This window comes from Mustelus asterias, chromosome 7, assembly GCF_964213995.1.
Source record: "Mustelus asterias chromosome 7, sMusAst1.hap1.1, whole genome shotgun sequence".
Classification (NCBI taxonomy): Eukaryota; Metazoa; Chordata; class Chondrichthyes; order Carcharhiniformes; family Triakidae; genus Mustelus; species Mustelus asterias.
In genome coordinates this window covers 13173713-13194408 of record NC_135807.1, presented here as the reverse complement: position 1 = coordinate 13194408, position 20696 = coordinate 13173713, and the positions used below count along the sequence as shown (strand labels likewise).

General features: G+C 45.8%; 1 protein-coding gene across 3 annotated transcripts in view; it reads right to left on the bottom strand.

Annotated features, from left to right (window-relative positions):
- Positions 1-20696, bottom strand: part of LOC144495561 (melanocortin receptor 5-like) — a 121660-nt gene that overhangs the window by 20226 nt on the left and 80738 nt on the right. For 2 of the 3 annotated variants that reach the window (XM_078215671.1, XM_078215672.1), the window contains exon 2: positions 2675-2758. The exons of the other annotated variant lie outside the window; for it this stretch is intronic. The gene's annotated coding sequence lies outside the window, so the exon portion shown is untranslated. The remainder of the gene's footprint in view (positions 1-2674; positions 2759-20696) is intronic. 3 annotated transcript variants of the gene reach the window in all.

Here is a 20696-nt window from a genome sequence, read left to right as displayed (position 1 = left end):
TCCTACTCCTAGTTCTTATGTTCTTACAAGGTTAGATCACATGGGATTAGGGGTAATTTATTATCTTGGATAGATGACAGGCTGATGGACAGAAGAGAGTCGGGATAAATGAGTTTTTCTCTGGATGGCAGGCAGTAACTAGTGGGATGCCACAGGGTTCGCTCCTTGGCCCCCAGCTATTTACAATCTATGTGAACGACTTGGACACAGGGATAGAAGGCTCTATAGCCAAATTTGCAGATGACACAAAAATAAGCCAGACAATAAGTTGCAACGAGGAAATAAGAACCTTACAAATGAATGTAGATAGGTTAGGAGAGTGGGCCAAAATGTGGCAGATGGAGTTTAATGTGGATAAGTGTGAGGTCATGCATTTTACTTGCAAAAATGGGAAGACGACTTATTATCAAAATGGGGAGAGACTTCGGGGTGCTCCAGTGCAGAGGGACCTGGGTATCCTCGTTCATGAGTCACGGAAAACGAGCGTGCAGGTACAGTAGATTATAAAGAAAGCAAATGGAATGTTGGCATTTATAGCTAAAGGAATAGAATATAAAGGTAAGGAAGTATTGTTGCAACTATACAAGGCATTGGTGAGGCCGCACCTGGAATATTGTGCACAGTTTTGGTCCCCGTATTTGAAGAAAGATGCAGTGGCATTGGAGGCAGTTCAGAGGAGGTTCACTAGATTGATTCCAGAGATGAGGGGTTTGTCGTATGAAGAGAGATTGAACAGTTTAGGCCGATACTCTCTGGAATTTAGAAGAATGAGGGGAGATCAAATTGAGGTATTCAAGATGATAGAAGGTATGGATAAAGTAGACGTGGAGCGGATGCTTCCTCTTATGGGGCATTCTAGAATGCGAGGTCATAGTCTTGGGATAAGGGACAGCAAATTTAAAAGAGAGTTGAGGAGAAACTACTTCTCCCAAAGGGTTGTGAATCTGTGGAATTCGCTGCCCCAAAGTGCGGTGGATGCTGGGACAGTGAGTAAATTTAAGGAGGTGTTAGACAGATTTTTAATTGGTAATGGGTTGAAAGGTTATAGGGAGAAGGCAGGAAAATGGGGATGAGGAGCATATCAGCCATGATCGAATGGCAGAGCAGACTCGATGGGCCGAATGGCCTAATTCTGCTCCTATATCTTATGAACTATGAACTGATGAGTCGATGGGCCAAATTACCTCTCTCTACACTGTCGGGATTTTATGATTCTGTGAGATACATTGGCAAACTCAGTGGGCGGCATTGTGGTACAGTGGTTAGCAGGTTAACACTGCTGCCTCACAGCTCCAGGGACCTGGGTTCGATTCCCGTCCTGGGTCACTGTATGTGTGGAGCTTGCACATTCTCCCCGTGTCTGCGTGGGTTTCCTCCACGCTCTCCGGTTTCCTCAGTCCAAAAGATGTGCTAGTTAGGTGCCATGCTAAATTGCCCCTTAGTGTCCCGGGATGCATGGGTTAGAGGGATTAGCAGGGTAAATATGTGGGGTTTTGGGGATAGGACCTGGGTGGATTTGTTGTCGGTGTGGACTTGATGGGCTGAATGGCCTCCTTCTGCACTGTTGGGTTTCTACGATTTCTATGAGTTCCCAGCCTGTATCTTGCTCTTTTACTTGGAGTTTACAGAGCAATTTGACTCAACCCAGTCTCTGCTGCTGTTCATGCCCCACACAAATTGCCTCTCAACACTTCTTCATCTCATCCTATCAACACAATCTTTTATCCCTTTCTCCCTCATGTGCTTATCTCGCTTCTTCTTCACCAATGGATACGGTGGCACAGTGGTTAACATGGCTGCCTCACAGAGTCAGAGACCGGGGTTTGATTCCGACCTTGACTGACTGTCTGCGCAGAGTTTGTACGTTCTCCCGTGTCTGCGTGGGTTTCCTTTGGGTGCTCCGGTTTCCTCCCACAGTTCAAAGATGTGCAAGTTAGGTGGATTTGCCATGCTGAATTGCCTTTTAGTGTCCAGGGATGTGTAGGTTGGATGGATTAGCCATGGTAAATTTGCACGGTTACAAGGATAGGGTGGGGGAGAGTGCCTGGGTAAGAGACTTTGTCAGAGAGTTGGTGCAAACTCAATGGATTGAATGGCCTCTTCTGCACTGTAGGAATTCTATGATTCTATGATTCTATTCTATGATTCAGTAACTTCACTTTGGTAAACAGCTGCAGAATAACGACAACAGAAGGTTGATACAAATAGCCCTTTGGTACTACAAAACTTAATTATTGCTGGAATAAGACATTTTGTTGAAGCTCTTTGTCTTGTCCTCATCAGGACAATCACAAGAATATCAATGTCAGGGAAAACTTTATACTTTATGATAAGCAATGCTTGACAGTTAATTTTCAGTCACCATAAACTGGTGTATTCTTCATGCCAATGCCTCTACCAATCAGAGTTCACTTGCCAACCAATCAGTATCCTCCTCTCATGCAGTGTAAAGTTGTTGTTTCCCCCGACATTGGTATTCTTGCGATTGTCCTGATGAGTACAACATCAAAAGCTTCGACAAGCTCAATTTTCTCAGCAATACAGAAGAATTATATATGAAAGTGAACAACTATGCTCAGGATTTTTTTCCTTATTTATTTATGAGGGAGATTTTACAAGGTTTCCTTGGTATGCTGCTTGGGACCAATTTTAGTAATAATACTTTCCTGTTTACTTTCACTGCAGTGCGAAGGTTCTTGGCTGCATCATATAGTCGAATGCAGGATGGGAAAATGTTCTGCCGTCTATCTGGTCATCCCTAAAATGAAAACATACAAACATAGAAACATAGAAGATAGGAGCAGGAGGCGGCCATTTGGCCCTTCGAGCCTGCTCCGCCATTCATTATAATCATGGCTGATCATCCAACTCAATAGCCTGATCCTGCTTTCTCCCCATAACCTTTGATCCCATTCGCCCCAAGTGCTATATCCAGCCACCTCTTGAATACATTCAGTGTTTTGGCATCAACTACTTTGGGTGAAGAAATGTCTCCTCATCTCCGTCTTCGATGGTCTACCCTGAATCCTCAGACTGTGACCCCTGGTTCTGGACTCCCCCAACATCGGGAATATCCTTCCTGCATCTACCCTGTCTAGTCCTGTTAGAATTTATAAGTCTCTATGAGATCCCCCCTCATTCGTCTGAACTCCAGCAAAAACAATCCTAACCTAGTCAATCTAGTCAAACCTCTCAATTGCCCAGATCCTTCAGAAATCTACCTAATTCACCAGTCATTTGATTTTCTAGCATTTATTCAGGAAAAAATTATTGTTGCACCTTTTGTGCCTGGGGTCCCTTGAACTCTGACAAGACCAAATTCCATGGCAACTCCAACCAACCTCCACCCTCCAAGAGTGTACATTCTGCAGCAAATCGTCTCAGCTTTTTAATCCCTCCTATTGCCTCATCCTCTCGATCTCGTACCCTCCTTAACCTCAACCCCCCATGACATTTCGATATGATTTAGTATTGTCAGATGTATTGGGATATAGTGAAAAGTATTGTTTCTTGCCCATTATACAGAGAAAGTATACCATTCGTAGAGTACATAGGGGAGAAGAAAAGGAGAGGGTGCAGAATGTAATAAAGAACTAAAACAAAGAAAATTACGGCACAGGAACAGGCCCTTCGGCCCTCCAAGCCTGCACCGACCATGCTGCTGGACTGAACTAACACCTCCTACCCTTCCGGGGACCATATCCCTCTATTCCCATCCTATTCATGTATTTGTCAAGATGCCCCTTAAACGTCACTATTGTATCTGCTTCCACTCCCTCCCCCGGCAGCGAGTTCCAGGCACCCACCACCCTCTGTGTAAAAAACTTGCCTCATACATCTCCTTTAAACCTTGCCCCTCGCACCTTAAACCTATACCCCCTGGTAATTGACTCTTCCACCCTGAGAAAAAGCTCCTGACTATCCACTCTGTCCATGTAACGTTACAGTCACCGCTAGGGTGTAGAGAAAGATCAATGTAATATAAGGTAGATCTATTCAAAAGTCTGATGGCAGCAGGAAAAGAAGCTGCTCTTGAGTCGGTTGGTATGTGTCCTCAGACTTCTGCATCTTTTTCCCCACGGAAGAAGGTGGAAGAGAGAATGTCCCGGGCATGTGAGGTGTTTGATTATGCTGGCTGCTTTTCCAAGGCAGCGGGAAGTGTAGACAGAGTCAGTGGATGAGAGGCTGGTTTGCGTGATGGACTGGGCTACGTTCTCAACCCTACAATCCCTCTCACGCATCTCTGATTTCCAACATTGTGCCTTCATCTGCCGATGGGCCTTTAACTTTGGAATTCCCTCCCCGAACCTCTCTCTGTTTTTCTCCTCCTTTCAATCCTTACATTTACAGTGGTGAATCTCCCACAGCAGCGAGAGTAAACGGGAAACTATTACTGACAAAATTGTTCTTAATCAGTGGTGCCAAAAAAATGTCGCTCGCAAACATGGAAGAGATGCTTAATATAATCACTCATTTTCATATCCAAATCTCCTGTTGTTCTTCCGTAGCTGTCTGCCAGAACAGACTTATGAACAAAACATCTGCTACGCCTGTGCACAATTACTGGATTGTACCTGGAGCGCAACAGCATTATTCGAGTTACCAATGAGTTCAGCAGGTGGATTGATCCCCAGTCCATTTTATTCCTCTCCTGCAGCTGTGTTCCGCGTTCCCCTCCGGCACAAACTCAGCCCTTTCTATTTTTAGCGTCAATTTCCTAGGTAACAGCTGCCGTGTGGGAAATGGTTAATGCGCCTTGTGGAAGGTTTTAAACATATGCCTGGAGCAGTGCAGTTTGATGGAGATGTTTCTGCATTTGGAATGTGCATTTCTATTTCAGAATTAGAACATTTTAACAGGCTGCAAATTAATTTTGAGACGCACCAAATCTTCTTTTGTGTGAGCATTTCAAGAGTTAGTTTTCTGTCCACTTTTATACCTATTTTATGAGGATAGGACCTGGGTGGGATTGTTGTCGGTGCAGGCTTGATGGGCCGAATGGCCTACTTCTGCGGGTTCAAGGCTTCACTATAAGAAGGATGTGGAAGCGCTGGAAAGAGTGCAGAGGAGATTTACCAGGGTGCTGCCTGGTTTGGAGGGTAGGTCTTATGAGGAAAGGTTGAGGGAGCTAGGGCCGTCCTCTCTGGAGCGGAGGAGGCTGAGGGGAGACTTAATAGAGGTTTATAAAATGATGAAGGGCATAGATAGAGTGAACGTTCAAAGACTATTTCCTCGGGTGGATGGAGCTATTACAAGGGGGCATAACTATAGGGTTCGTGGTGGGAGATACAGGAAGGATATCAGAGGTAGGTTCTTTACGCAGAGAGTGGTTGGGGTGTGGAATGGACTGCCTGCAGTGATAGTGGAGTCAGACACTTTAGGAACATTTAAGCGGTTATTGGATAGGCACATGGAGCACACCAGGATGATAGGGAGTGGGATAGCTTGATCTTGGTTTCAGATAAAGCTTGGCACAACATTGTGGGCCGAAGGGCCTGTTCTGTGCTGTACTGTTCTATGTTCTATGTTCTAAGGTGAGGGGCAGGACCTTTAGGGGGAGTGTGAGAAAAACTTTTTCACTCCGAGGATGGTGACGGTGTGGAATGTGCTCCCAGGGAGGGTGGTGGAGGCAGTTGCCTCACATCTTTACAAAGTACCTGGATGAGCACTTGGCACATCATAACATTCAGGGCTGTCGGGCAAGTGCTAGCAGATGGGATTAGGTGAGAGGTCAGGTGTTTCTAATGTATCAGTGTGAACCCGATGGGCCAAAGGGCCTCTTCTGCGTTGTATGATTCTATGATTCTGTGAATTGTGAACAATTTGCAACCCAGAAGTATGATTAGAGATTATTTTCCACTGTCTGGGAGTATATATAAGCAGCATACTTCATCACCTAAATGTTGCATTTAAATTATTAACACAATCAAGTGCCAAGCTCACTGGAAGCATTTTCCAATGAGTTTTGCATGGTTATAGCTCTGGAAGATTGAAAGTTGTTAAATGCTTTATCTGGAAAGTGGCCCCTTGAACTCTATTTTGAATGACTGCGGAATGTAAACACAATTTTGATTGCTTTTTCTCGGCATCTCACGGAGGGTCAAGATGATAAATACACCAGCCCTCTCAAAGGTAAATCTGTCCATCATATTGGCACTCATCAAACAGAGGTGACTGTGCTCCCACGGGCATGTCCATAGGATGGAAGTGGACGTACAACCAAGGATTCTTTTTGTACGGTGATGTAACCAGGGTCAGAACACCAGACCAGCTCCCAAAGCTCTGCTTCAAGAATGCTTGGAGGCATGACATGAAGATGCTACACAGCTGATTATTACACCTGGGACGCATCTGCCAGTGATTGAGGGAAATGAGGGCATCAGCTATGGGCCGGTGCACATCACCATGACGACCAGTGCCAACTGCGGCTTCGCAAGAGGTGCCAACACCGAAAACGAAAGCCAACAACGACAATTAATAACCACGTCATTGGCAGCATTCGTGGCTGAACCCCACTCTTTGCGGATTAGTCTCTTCAGTAGTCAGAAAAATTGCATCATGGGAAGCTACACATCAGACCATTCATAAAGGATATGGGACACTCGCCTTTATCAATCGAGGCATAGATTACAGAAGCAGGGAAGTCATGTTGGAGTTGTATAGAACTTTGGTGAGGCCACACCGCGAACTGTGTGCAGTTCTGCTCACCACAGGATGTGATTGCACTGGAAGGGGTGCAGGATATAGGAGCAGAATTAGGCCATGCGGCCCATCGAGTCTGCTTTGCCATTCGATCGTGGCTGATGTGTTTCTCAGTCCCATTCTCCCTCCTTTTCCCTGTAACCTTTGATCCCCTTACCAATCAAGAACCTATCTATCTCTGTCTTAAATACGCTCAACGTCCCGGCCTCCACAGCCTTCTGTGGCAATGAAATCCACAGATTCCCCACCCTCTGGCTGAAGAAATTCCTCCTCTTCTCAGTTGTACAGGGTTGACCCTTTACCCTGAGGCTCTGGCCGCGGATCCTAGTCTCCACCACTAATGGAGATCCGGTCCGGCTTTGTGTCCATCACCTTACATTGTTGGAAGGACATCACCACCACCGGCAATGATTGGTTCTTGATGGCAGCTATGAGTAAAGGAACCGAATCGCCCTGGTGGCGGAACCTCACCTGGGATTTCCCACCCCCCAGCACTACCCAGCACTCTTGAGAAATTAAGAAAATAATCTCCAGGATTCCAGTGCAGGCAAATCAGGAGAAAAATTAGAGGGACGTTAAAAAATGGTATTCTTTTTCATATTCATTCAACAGTTTTGATTGTTAGTTATAAAAGATGCATCCTGTTTTTTGTGGTGACAATGATGAAACTTCAGTTTGCACAGTATCTTATATCAGCAGGGAAAGTGCTTCACAGTCAGTTAAATGCTTTTGAAATGTGGTCACTGTTGTAATGTAGGAAATACAACTGCTTATAAGAACATAAGAAATAGGAGCAGGAGTAGGCCATCTAGCCCCTCGAGCCTGCCCCGCCATTCAACAAGATCATGGCTGATCTGATAGTGGATCAGTTCCACTTACCCGCCTGATCCCTATAACCCCTAATTTCCTTACCGATCAGGAATCCATCTATCCGTGATTTAAACATATTCAACGAGGTAGCCTCCACCACTTCAGTGGGCAGAGAATTCCAGAGATTCACCACCCTCTGAGAGAAGAAGTTCCTCCTCAACTCTGTCCTAAAACTGACCCCCCTTTATTTTGAGGCTGTGCCCTCTAGTTCTGGTTTTCTTTCTAAGTGGAAAGAATCTCTCCATCTCTACCCTATCCAGCCCCTTCATTATCTTATAGGTCTCTATAAGATCCCCCCTCAGCCTTCTAAATTCCAACGAGTACAAACCCAATCTGCTCAGTCTCTCCTCATAATCAACACCCCTCATCTCTGGTATCAACCTGGTGAACCTTCTCTGTACTCCCTCCAAGGCCAATGTATCCTTCTGCAAATAAGGGGACCAATACTGCACACAGTATTCCAGCTGCGGCCTCACCAATGCCCTGTACAGATGCAGCAAGACATCTCTGCTTTTATATTCTATCCCCCTCGCGATATAGGCCAACATCCCATTTGCCTTCTTGATCACCTGTTGCACCTGCAGACTGGGTTTTTGCGTCTCATGCACAAGGACCCCCATTTACACTTATTTACACTCAGCAAGCTCCTGCAAACAGATGCCTATTTCAATTATTTTTTCATACTCATTCGTGGGACATGGGCGTCGCTGGCTGGCCAGCATTTATTGTCCATCCCTAGTTGCCTGAAGACAATCAACCACATTGCTGTGGCTCTGGAGTCACATGTAGGCCAGACTGGGTAAGGACGGCAGATTTCACATTAGTGAACCAGATGGGTTTTTCCGACAATCGACAATGGTTTCATGGTCATCAGTACGTTCTTAATTCCAGGTACCTTTTATTGAATTCAAATTTTTCACCATCTGCCGTAGCGGGATTCAAACCCAGGTCCGCAGATCATTAGCTGAGTTTCTGGATTAATAGTCTAACGATAATACCACTGGGCCATCGCCTCCCCTATGCTGGGTAGGGGGTGAATATTGACTAAGGCATTGGGGAGTTCTCTCCTACTTGTCTTCAAGCAGGGGCATGGGATCTTATACATCCACTTGAGATGGCAGACAAGATCTTGGTTTAATGTCTTAACTTTGGGCTGTGCAGCACTCCCTCAGTATCAAACTAGATTGACAGATAGATCAGACAAAATGGTTATGGGCTCAAGTCTCTGGAGTGGGGCTTTACATTACCGATGCAGCCACAGCTCAGAGCCTTCATTCCCTCACCAGTCACTGTCATATAAAGGTCTGGCCCATGTAGGATTGTATAGTACACCCACACACACAATGATGTAAGGTAACACATGCCCCATACATAACGGTCAGTCTAGTGTTGGACAGAGCCATGTGCACAAGCAAGCACAAAGACTGCTCCTAGCTTAGCTTAACCCCTACACTCTATATATGTACGTAAGTTTTGTAGTTAATAAATACATGCAGTTAACCTACTGATGATTTCATTAAGACCCACGAAACAGTATCCAAAACCAACAGTGCTGTCTGCCTGTAAATAAAGGAAGGAAAAGATACAATGGTCCTAAGTAGAATTACATCAAGGGTGGAATTTCCTCTGTCTTTGGCAGAGAGCGGCACTGGCCAGGAAAAGTGGTGTTGAAGTCACCTCCACCTGTTGTATGGTTGGGAACTTAGAAGAGAAAAAAAACAAGGTGGGGGTGCGGTGGGGTCTCACAACGTAACACTGGCAGGGCAGCGCAATCAGAGCCCGCCCCGACAGCAAATTAGCTTCTTAGAGATCAGGGTGCCATTTTTATAGGCTGTCCTAGTACACAGAAGTTCATACGGAACCCCTCTTCCCATGTAACCCTTTCTACCCCTGGCACTGCCCCCGGGCACTGCCCCCTGGCACTGCCTCCTGACACTGTCCCCTGGCACTGCCCCAGCATTGTACCATGGCACCTCCTCTGGCATTTGCCCAGCATTGCCTCCGGCACTCTCCCTGGCATTGCCCCTTGCCACTGCCTCCTGGTACTCTCTCCGGCATTGGTCCTTGGCACAGCCCCAACATTGTACCATGGCACCTCCCCAGACACTTGCCCCCTGGCACTGCCCCCTGGCACTGCCCCCTGGCACTGCCCCCTGGCACTGCCCCCTGGCACTGTCTTTGGCGCTGCTCATTCACTGCACGGAGTAGTGCTAGGGCATGATTCCCTCAGCCCAGAACAATCCTCAACTTCTCTGGGAGGTCCAGGTGTATACCGTGGGAGACTATCAGAATTCACAATGTCTGCTCTCATGCTGATGTGGATTTTTCCTCTGGGGGAGGAGGGAGTATGATTCAGGCACAGAGGCCTGATAATGAGATTCAGATGTATTAAAGTGCTGTTCCCAATGTTCCATGTTGGAATTCCCATCATGTCCCTAGTTGTATCACAGCTTGGTCTGGCTCCTGCTCTGCCCAAGACCGCAAGGAACTACAAAAGTTCGTGAATGTAGCCCAATCCATCACGCAAACCAGCCTCCCATCCATTGACTCTGTCTACACTTCCCGCTGCCTCGGGAAAAGCAGCCAGCATAACTAAGGACCCCACTCATCCCGGACATTCTCTCTTCCACCTTCTTCGAGAAAAAGATATAAAAGTCTGAGGTCACATACCAACCAACTCAAGAACAGCTTCTTCCCTGCTGCTGTCAGACTTTTGAATGGATTTACCTTGCATTAAGTTGATCTTTCTTTACCCCCGAGCTATGACTGTAACACTACATTCTGCACTCTCTCATTTCCTTCTTTATGAACGGTATGCCTTGTCTGTATAACGCGCAAGAAACAATACTTTTCACTGTATGTTAATGAATAATGAATCAAATCAATTGCAGCACGATTTCTCGCTGATGTAAAACGCCCCTTGTGAGATTTCCCCCTCCCAAACCCGCCCAAAGAGAAGGGGAGCTGAAAATCTTGGCCCATGTGTACTGAGACAGCACAATGTATGTTGGTGTGACTGCTTCAAACAAGCCTCCTTCCAACTCTCATTTCGCCTGATCATTACGGCTCCTGGTGACCAAAGAGGGAAATCAGTGAGCAGGAACGTATTAGATCCACATTGAAAATTGATTAGGAAGGCTAGGATAAAAGACCGGGAATCAATGCGATAAAATGGAATTTAGCCCAGAGTAATTGACTAGAAAACCTTGGCCGATTTCCCTCTTCGTTCAAGCCTGTTTCCTGTCCATGGGAACAGGGAGAGGTTTAAATATAAAGGCTTTGATAAAGCAGGGGAAGGAAAATATGGAAGAAAGTGCTGAGTGATAGAAAAAGCACAGAATGCAAGCAAGAAACCACATGGAATGTGGAAAGACAACATGGGAAAAATATGTAAGGAGCAACAACTTTTCATGCAGCCGGTAAGGCACCCAGTAAGCAGTGAGGGAAATAATCTTTTGCTTCAAAATGAGGACATTTCTCTTTATTCTTTTATGGGATGTGGATGTCGCCGGCAAGGCCGGCATTTGTTACCCATCCCTAATTTCCTTTGAACTGAGTGGCAGTTGAGAGTCAACCACGGTGGGACAGCACGGTGGCGCAGTGGTTAGCGCTGCTGCCTCACAGCGTCAGGGACCCGGGTTCAATTCCAGCCTCGGGTGACTGTGTCGAGTTTGCACATTCTCTCCGTGTCTGCATGGGTTTCCTCCCACAGTCCAAAGATGCACAGGTTAGGTTGATGGGCCATTGTAAATAGTGGCAGGCAGTCTAGTAGGGTAAATATGTGGGGTTATGAGAATAGGGCCTGGGTGGGATTGTGGCCGGTGCAAACCCGATGGGCCAAATGGCCTCCTTTTGAACTGTATTGATTCTATGATTCTATGTTCTATTGCTGTGGTTCTGGAGTCACATGTAGGCCAGGCCAGGTAAGGATGGCAGATTTCCTTCCCTAAAGGACTTTAGTGAACCAGATGGATTTTTCCGACAATCAACAATGGTTTCATTAGACTTCTAATTCCAGATTTTGAATGATTCAAATTTCAACATCTGCCATGGGGGGAATTCGAACCAGTGTCACCAAGCCTTGGTCTCTGGAACATTAGTCAAGTGACAATACCATTATGCCACTGCCTCGACATGGTACATAAGCATGAGGAACTTATAGGGCTATGGACAAAATTGAGGATGTGTGTCTAGGCATAATTGCTCTTTCAAAGAGCTAGCCCAGGTACAATGGGCCAAATGGTCTCCTTCTGTGCTGTAAGTTTCATTGATGTTCAGCATTTAAGCTGCTTCAGTTTGCTACAAAATAAGGTAAACTTGGGACAGTAGGACGACCTCAGGAGTATATGGTAGACTCTCTTCTGGACATTAAGGCCTCAGTATTGCAATGGTCCCATGGGCACACAGCGGGCTGCACACTCAGTGGGCATCCCGTGAGTATAAAGATGCTTTAGCAGTCCCTGCAGATTTCCTCGGGTGGATGGAGCTATTACAAGGGGGCATAACTATAGGGTTCGTGGTGGGAGATATAGGAAGGATGTCCGAGGTAGGTTCTTTACTCAGAGAGTGGTTGGGGTGTGGAATGGACTGCCTGCAGTGATAGTGGAGTCAGACACTTTAGGAACATTTAAGCGGTTATTGGATAGGCACATGGAGCACACCAGGATGATAGGGAGTGGGATAGCTTGATCTTGGTTTCAGATAAAGCTCGGCGCAACATTGTGGGCCGAAGGGCCTGTTCTGTGCTGTACTGTTCTATGTTCTAAGGCATGGGTGCATGCCCCTTTAAGGGGGGCGAGCTCTCTGTGGGTCATGTGACCCAGCCGGCCAATTAGGCCAGAGCGCAAGGTTCCAGGGTCAGAGTGCGGGGTTTCCATGGTTGTTAGGAGTTAGGAAGGATGGCCACCTTTCTCATCATTCTCTGTAAATAGGTACTTATCTCAATAAACCATTCATGTGTTCATCTACCTGTTAGTCACCTGTTGTTGAAGTGTTAGGGACCAGATCAGAAATTCCAAGGTATGGGATGGAGTAAACCTAGATCCCAACTTTTTTTTTGATTTTGGCATTAGGATGGACATAAGGTATTTCGTTCCAGGTATGATTCAAATGACCTACTGGGAAGCTTTTATCGAAACAAACTTTATTTTTAAATAAAAAGAATTAGCATAACTTTTACCAATTGAAAATACTTAAACATGAGAAGTTTTAATTATTAACAGCTGGCTATCTCCAAAGCTCCAATGTAAGCAGTATCCTCATAGACATAAATCCCTCTGCAGAATCAGTTCAAAAACAAACATGCTCATGTGGGTGCTATGTTTCCAGCCTTTTACACCCTCCGGACAAATATAGAAAAACACCTGACTCTCATGCAGCAACCTCCAGAGAGAGATCCACCCCCAAACAGCAGAATCTCAGAGAAAGTGACTTATTTTTTACTGAACTTTTAAAAGGCATTTGAACAGATACATGGATAGGAAAGGTTTAGAGGGATATGAGTCAAATGCAGGCAAATGGGGTTAGCTTAGATGGGCTTTTTGGTCGGCATAGACCACTTTGTGCCAAAGGGCCTGTCTCCGTTACGTAGATTCTATAACCCAATCTCTAAATCCAGAGAGAGAAAGAGAGACAGCGCTGTCGAACAATTCCAAGCAGCAACTGAGTTTGATTTCTCTGTGTAAGCCTAGCTCTGCCCAGTCACATGATGTGCTCCCTGTCAATCATCCTAATCAAGCCCTACTCCGCAAAACCCCAGGGGAAAACACTAAAATAACAGAACAACATTAAGCCCAGATTTAAACAAACATTCTAATCAATTCGGACCAATTATGCTGCTGCAGTAACAACAGAAGCTGCCAGTTAGAGATCAAGCAGCACTGGTGTTAGAACAGACTGTTACAAAAAATCCTGTATAAAAACATGACTCAAATACATTTCTTCAAGGCACAGTATCATCACATAAGATAGTATATAAGGGTTATAGGGAACAGGCAGGAAATTGCATTTCAGGCCACAATCAGGTCAGCCATGATCTTATTGAATAACGGAATGGGCTGGATGGGCCGTATAAATCTGCTCCTATATCTTATGATCTTAAGATCTATCTTTCCCATCTCTCCCTCCCTCCCTCCTGAACATAGAATCCTACAGTGCAGAAGGAGGCTATTCAGCCCATTGAGTCTGTACCGCCCAATATCCCAACCAGGCCCTATCCCCATAACCCCATGCATTTACCCTAGCTGGTCCCCTGATGCTTAGGGCAATTTAAGAACATAAGAACATAAGAACTAGGAGCAGGAGTAGGCCATCTAGCCCCTCGAGCCTGTCCCGCCATTCAATAAGATCATGGCTGATCTGAAGTGGATCAGTTCCACTTACCCGCCTGATCCCTATAACCCCTAATTCCCTTACCGATCAGGAATCCATCTATCCGTGATTTAAACATATTCAACGAGGTAGCATGGCCAATCCACTTAACCTGCACATTGGTGGCACGGTGGCTGCCTCACAGCGCCAGAGACCTGGGTTCGATTCCCGGCTTGGGTCACTCTGTGTGGAGTTTGCACGTTCTCTCTGTGTCTGCGTGGGTTTCCTCTGGGTGCTCCGGTTTCCTCTCACAGTCTGAAAGACGTGCTGGTTAGGTGCATTGACCCAAACAGGCACCGGAGTGTGGCGACAAGGGGAATTTCACAGTAACTTCATTGCAGTGTTAATGTAAGCCTTACCTGTGATTAATAAGTAAACTTTACTTTTATCTTTGGACCGTGGGAGGAAACTGGAGTACCCGGAGGAAACCCATGCAGACACGGGGGAGAATGTGCAGACTCCACACAGACAGTGACCCAAGGCTGGGAATCGAACCTGGGTCCCTGGCGCTGTGAGGCTGCAGCGCTAACCACTGTGCCACCGTGCCACCCTGTGATGATTCTGCCCTTTAGTTGAGGCCTGTCGCTAATCGAGCCCACCCTCCTGACCGGCCAGCTAACCACTCATCCTGAGACAAAAACAATTGATAATCGGGTCGTGGCTTCGATTTCGCCCCACCCAACCTTCTCCCTGCCCCTGTGAAAAAACGTACTGCGGCCCACATTGCCACTGACGTATTTGAAAGAGGAATTTCTGAGGTGTCTACCTCATTATGTCTACACCATTGATGTTTGGTATCTGGTGATTCATTTCAGAGCTGTTTTTATTATGCAGGACTTTCAATTCCTAATGATTTACTTAATGAAGAAGTTCGTATGTAATTGTGTTAGTTTGTACATCCCCCAGCGCATTTTCCCAGGATAGCAAATCTAAACAATCTAAAATAAACATGTCGCAGTTTGCCAGTAATAGCTCTTAATTATTAATTTATCTCCCTCTGATGTTACAGAATGTAGTGTTTTTGTGTTTTTGAAGCAGACGTTGTGAATGAGTCTGAAACCCCTCTGAAAATCAGACTACAAACAAATTGTTCTCTTCCCTAAAATTAGTTAAAGTTTATTTATTATTGTCAAAAGTCAGCTTACATTAACACTGCAATGAAGTCACTGTGAAATTCCCCTAGTCGCCACACTCCGGCACCTGTTCGCGTACACTGAGGGAGAATTTAGCACGGCCAATGTACCTAACCAGCATGTCTTTCGGACTGTGGGAGGAAACCGGAGCACCCGGAGGAAACCCATGCAGATATGGGGAGAACGTGCAGACTCCGCACAGACAGTGGCCCAAGCTGGGAATCAAACCCGGGTCCCTGCCGCTGTGAGGCAACAGTGCTAACCACTGTGCCATCACCAATACAAAGGCAGTGTGGTTCTGACAGACCCGTATAAAGCTCTGTTTAGGCCAGCAGCGTGCTGCATCCAGAAAAGGCGTTGGAACGTTGTGAGGATCCTTGAGAGGTTGCAGTGAAGAATGGTTCCACTTATTGGGGATTTTAGCTACAAGGTTAGGTTGGAGAAGCTGGAGTTGTTCTTGGAACAAAAGAAATTGAGGGGAGATTTGATAGAGGTGACCGAGATTATGATAGGTTTATGTTTAAGGTTTATTTTTATTAGTGTCGCAAGTAGGCTTACATTAACACTGCAATGAAGTTACTGTGAAAATCCCCTAGTCGCCACACTCCGGCGCCCGTTCGGGTACACTAAGGGAGAATTTAGCATGGCCAATGCACCTAACCAGCACATCTTTCAGACTGGGGGAGGAAACCGGAGCACCTGGAGGAAACCCACGCAGACACGGGGAGAATGTGCAGACTCCGCAGAGACAGTGACCCAAGTCTGGAATCGAAACCCAGGTCGATGGCACTGTGAGGCAGCAGTGCTAACCACTGTGCCACCGTGCCATCCACAAGTTTAGATAAGGTAGGAAGAGAAAGCTGTTCCCATTAACTGATGGTACAAGGACCAGGGGAACCAGGTTTAAGGTTTTGGATTAGAGTTGCAGCGAGGTTGGGGTAGAATATGAGGAATTGAATGGCAATGGCCTGGAATTCGTTGCCGACGAGGGTGGTGGAGGCGGAGAGTATAGCTGATTTCAAAAGGAAATTGGATGGACACAGGAGGGAAATAAACTTGCAGGGATACGGAGATGGAGCGAGGGAATGGGGCAGAGTGGGCAGCTCAACAAAGGGCTGTCATGGACTCGATTGGTTGAATGGCCTACTTCTTGGCCGTAATGACTGTATGGGCGGAATTTTATGACTGCACTCGCCTCAAGAGTGGAAAATCCCACCCAAGGTGATGGTTCGTGTCCCACCTGCTACGATTCTCGTGGCGGGCGGGTGGGAAAATTCCACCCTCAGAGTCTGTATCAATGTCAATGCATGGTTTATATTTAGGAATTCACCATTGACTTAAAAGGTTCACCTTGAAGAATGAGTGCTCTCGATTGGATATAACTGCTTACTTGACCAAAGCTCGGATCTCTAAATGTTCATAGTCAATAACCAATTACATTAGTAATAGATTATTGATTTTTACCTCCTGTTTTCTGCACTCTTCATCACTCACTGTGAGCCTCTAATTCATACGTCTGCACCATGACACACTCCAGGAATTCTCTTCATTTCAATCCAGTGTCATTGGGTAGATTTAGGCAAAATGGCTTTGAACAAGCAACCTGACAAACAAAACTTCAGATAGCTGCAAATGGTGCAGTTCTCGCTATCTACGCGGTACCAAAATATAACAGATACATCAGGGTTATGACAGTGCAGTCTTTGTAACCCAAAAATCTTGAGAAAATAAGTTTAAATTCTATTATGGCCAGCTTGAACTTCTTTGCTGTTTGAATAAGGATCTGGAAATTAAAATTAGGCTAGTTAGTATTAGTAAAAGTCATCATGATTAGTGAGATTGTCGTTTAAAATGTAACTTCTTTACTTTAGAGAAGAGCACCAGTCGTCCTTACCTCATCTGGCCAGTATGTGATTCTAGTCTCATATCAGTTTGATTTGATTTGATATATTATTGTCGCATGTATTAGTATACATTGAAAAGTATTGTTTCTTGCGCACTATACAGACAAAGCATATGTGGCTAAAGACCTGGTGTAGGAAGGAGGGCTTTAGATATATGGATCACTGGAATGTCTTTTGGGGAAGGTGGGACCCGTACAAGAAGGACAGGTTGCGCCTGAATTGAAGGGGCACCAATATCCTGGGGGGGAGGTTTGCTCGTGCTGTTCGGGAGGGTTTAAACTAGCTTGGCAGAGGGGTGGGAACCGGAACAGCAGGCCAGTGAGTGTAGAGACTGGGGAAAAAGGTGAGACTAAAATAAACATAGCGCAGAGTAAGATCAGTCGGAGGAAGCCACGGGGCTCAGTGGGACTGGAGGTCTGGAGTGTGGTTGCTTCAATGCAAGGAGTATAACAGGTAAAACAGATTAACTGAGAGCCTGGATTACTGCATGGAATTATGATGTTATTGCAATTACGGAGACATGGTTGAAGGAAGGACAGGACTGGCAGCTTAACATTCCGGGATATCGTTGTTTTAGACGGGACAGAAGGGGAAACAAAAGGGGTGGGGGAGTTGCATTGCTGATTAGGGAGCAGATCACAGTTGTGTTGAGGGAGGAGACATTGGAGGGACCTTGTAGTGAGGCATTATGAGTGGAGCTCAGGAATAAGAAATGTGAAATCACACTGTTGGGAGTGTACCATAGACTTCCAAAGAACCTGCAGGGGACAGAGGAGCAGTTGTGTAGTCAGATATAGAAAAGGTGTAAAAAAAGCAGGGTAGTTGTGATGGGTGACTTTAACTTCCCCCATATTGACTGGGAATCTCTTACAGGCAGGTGCTCAGATGGAGAGCAATTTGTTAGATGTGTCCAGGAGGGCTTTTTGATACAGCATGTTGACAATCCAACCAGGGAGGGGTCCATGCTAAACTTGCTGAATGAGCCAGGCCAAGTGATCGATGTTTCAGTGGGGGAGCATTTTGGGCTTAACCACCATAATTCCATAAGATTTTGGATAGTCATGGATAAGGACAAGAGTGGCCCGTGGGTGAGGATGCTTAATTGGCTTAGGGCCAATTGCATCCAAATTAGACAGGAACTAGGGAATGTGGATTGGGAGCGGCTATTTGAGGGCAAATCCAGATCTGGCATGTGGGAAGCTTTTAAAGGCCAGTTGATTGAAGTGCAGGACAGGCATGACCTCACAAAAATGAAGGATAGAAATGGCAGGATTCGGGAACCACGGATGACAAGGGAAATTATAAGATTAGTCAAAAGGAAAAAGGAAGCTTACAATAGGTCGAGACATCCAAAAACTGATGAATCACTTGAGGGGTACAGTGAAAGTAGAAAGTAACTGAAACGTGGAATTAGGAGGGCTAAAAAGGGGCCATGAAATGCCTTTAGGAAACAGGGTCAAGGAAAATCCCAAGGCTTTTTTTTGCAAGAGGATAGCAAGAGAAAGAGTAGGCCCACTCAAGGACAATGGAGGGAAGTTATGCGTGGAACCACAGGAAGTGGGTGAAATCCTTAATGAGTACTTTAGACCATAAGACCATAAGACATAGGAGCGGAAGTAAGGCCATTCGGCCCATCGAGTCCACTCCACCATTCAATCATGGTTGATTTCAACTCCATTTACCCGCTCTCTCCCCATAGCCCTTAATTCCTCGAGAAATCAAGAATTTATCAATTTCTGTCTTGAAGACGCTCAACGTCTTGGCCTCCACAGCCCTCTGTGGCAATGAATTCCACAGACCTACCACTCTCTGGCTGAAGAAATTTCTCCTCATCTCTGTTCTAAAGTGACTCCCTTTTATTCTAAGGCTGTGCCCCCGCGTCCTAGTCTCCCCTGCTAATGGAAACAACTTCCCTACGTCCATCCTATCTAAGCCGTTCATTATCTTGTAAGTTTCTATTAGATCTCCCCTCAACCTCCTAAACTCCAATGAATACAATCCCACGATCCTCAGACGTTCATCGTATGTCAGGCCTACCATTCCTGGGATCATCCGTGTGAATCTCCGCTGGACCCGCTCCAGTGCCAGTATGTCCTTCCTGAGGTGTGGGGCCCAAAATTGCTCACAGTACTCCAAATGGGGCCTAACCAGTGCTTTATAAAGCCTCAGAAGTACATCCCTGCTTTTGTATTCCAAGCCTCTTGAGATAAATGACAACATTACATTTGCTTTCTTAATTACGGACTCAACCTGCAAGTTTACCTTTAGAGAATCCTGGACTAGGACTCCCAAGTCCCTTTGCACTTTAGCATTATGAATTTTGTCACCGTTTAGAAAATAGTCCATGCCTCTATTCTTTTTTCCAAAGTGCAAGACCTCGCACTTGCCCACGTTGAATTTCATCAGCCACTTCTTGGACCACTCTCCTAAACTGTCTAAATCTTTCTGCAGCCTCCCCACCTCCTCAATACTACCTGCCCCTCCACCTATCTTTGTATCATCGGCAATCTTGGCCAGAATGCCCCCAGTCCCGTCATCTAGATCGTTAATATATAAAGAGAACAGCTGTGGCCCCAACACTGAACCCTGCGGGACACCACTTGTCACCGCATAACTTCCCTCCATTGTCCTTGAGTGGGCCTACTCTTTCTCTTGCTATCCTCTTGCTCCTGATATATGCAAAAAAAAAGCCTTGGGATTTTCCTTGACCCTGTTTCCTAAAGGCATTTCATGGCCCCTTTTTAGCCCTCCTAATTCCACGTTTCAGTTACTTTCTACTTTGTATCGGTATTCACCAAGGAGAAGGACATGACGGATGTTGAGGTCAGGGCTAGGTGTGTGAACGCTGTACAGAACATCAATATATCAAAGGAGGGGATCTATCCCAGGTTACTCTGGGAGGCAATGGGAGAAATAGCTGGGGGCTTAACACATATCTTCACATCCTCTTTGACCACAGGTGATGTTCCAGAGGACTGGAGAATAGCCAGTGTTGTTCCCTTGTTTAAGAAAGGAAGCAGGGATAATCCAGCAAATTATAGGCTGGTGATCCTGACATCAGTGGTGGGGAAGCTTTTGGAGAAGATACTGAGAGACAGGATATATGCACATTTGGAAGAAAATAGATTAGTTAGTGACAGGCAGCATGGTTTTGTACATGGTTTTGGGAAGGTCATGTCTCACCAACTTGATTGAGTTTTTTGAAGAGGTGATAAAGAAAATTGATGAGGGAAGGGCACTGGAGGTAGTTTATATGTTTATACAGACTTTAGGCTAGACTGAAGTTTAAATCTGATTCAGAATCATCAAATCCCTATAGTGCAGAAGGAGGCCATTCGGCCCATCAAGTCTGTACACACCCAAGCCCTACTCCTGTAACCCCACATATTTACCCTGCCAATCTCCCTGACACTAGGGTCAATTTAGCATGGCCAATTCACCTAGCCTGCACATCTTTGGACTGTGGGAGAAAACTCATGCAGACACGGGGAGAACAAGCAAACTCCTCACAGACAGTGACCCGAGGCTGGAATTGAACCTGGGTCCCTGGCGCTGTGAGGCAGCACTGCTAACCACTGTGCCACCGTGCCGCCACTCAGCGCAAGAACAAAAAAAGATCAAGAAAGCAGAAGAACGTGGCTATGATATTAAAGTGAAAGTAAGGATCAAACCTACCCCATAGTTAATGTGAGGGCTAAAAATCATAGAATCATAGAAA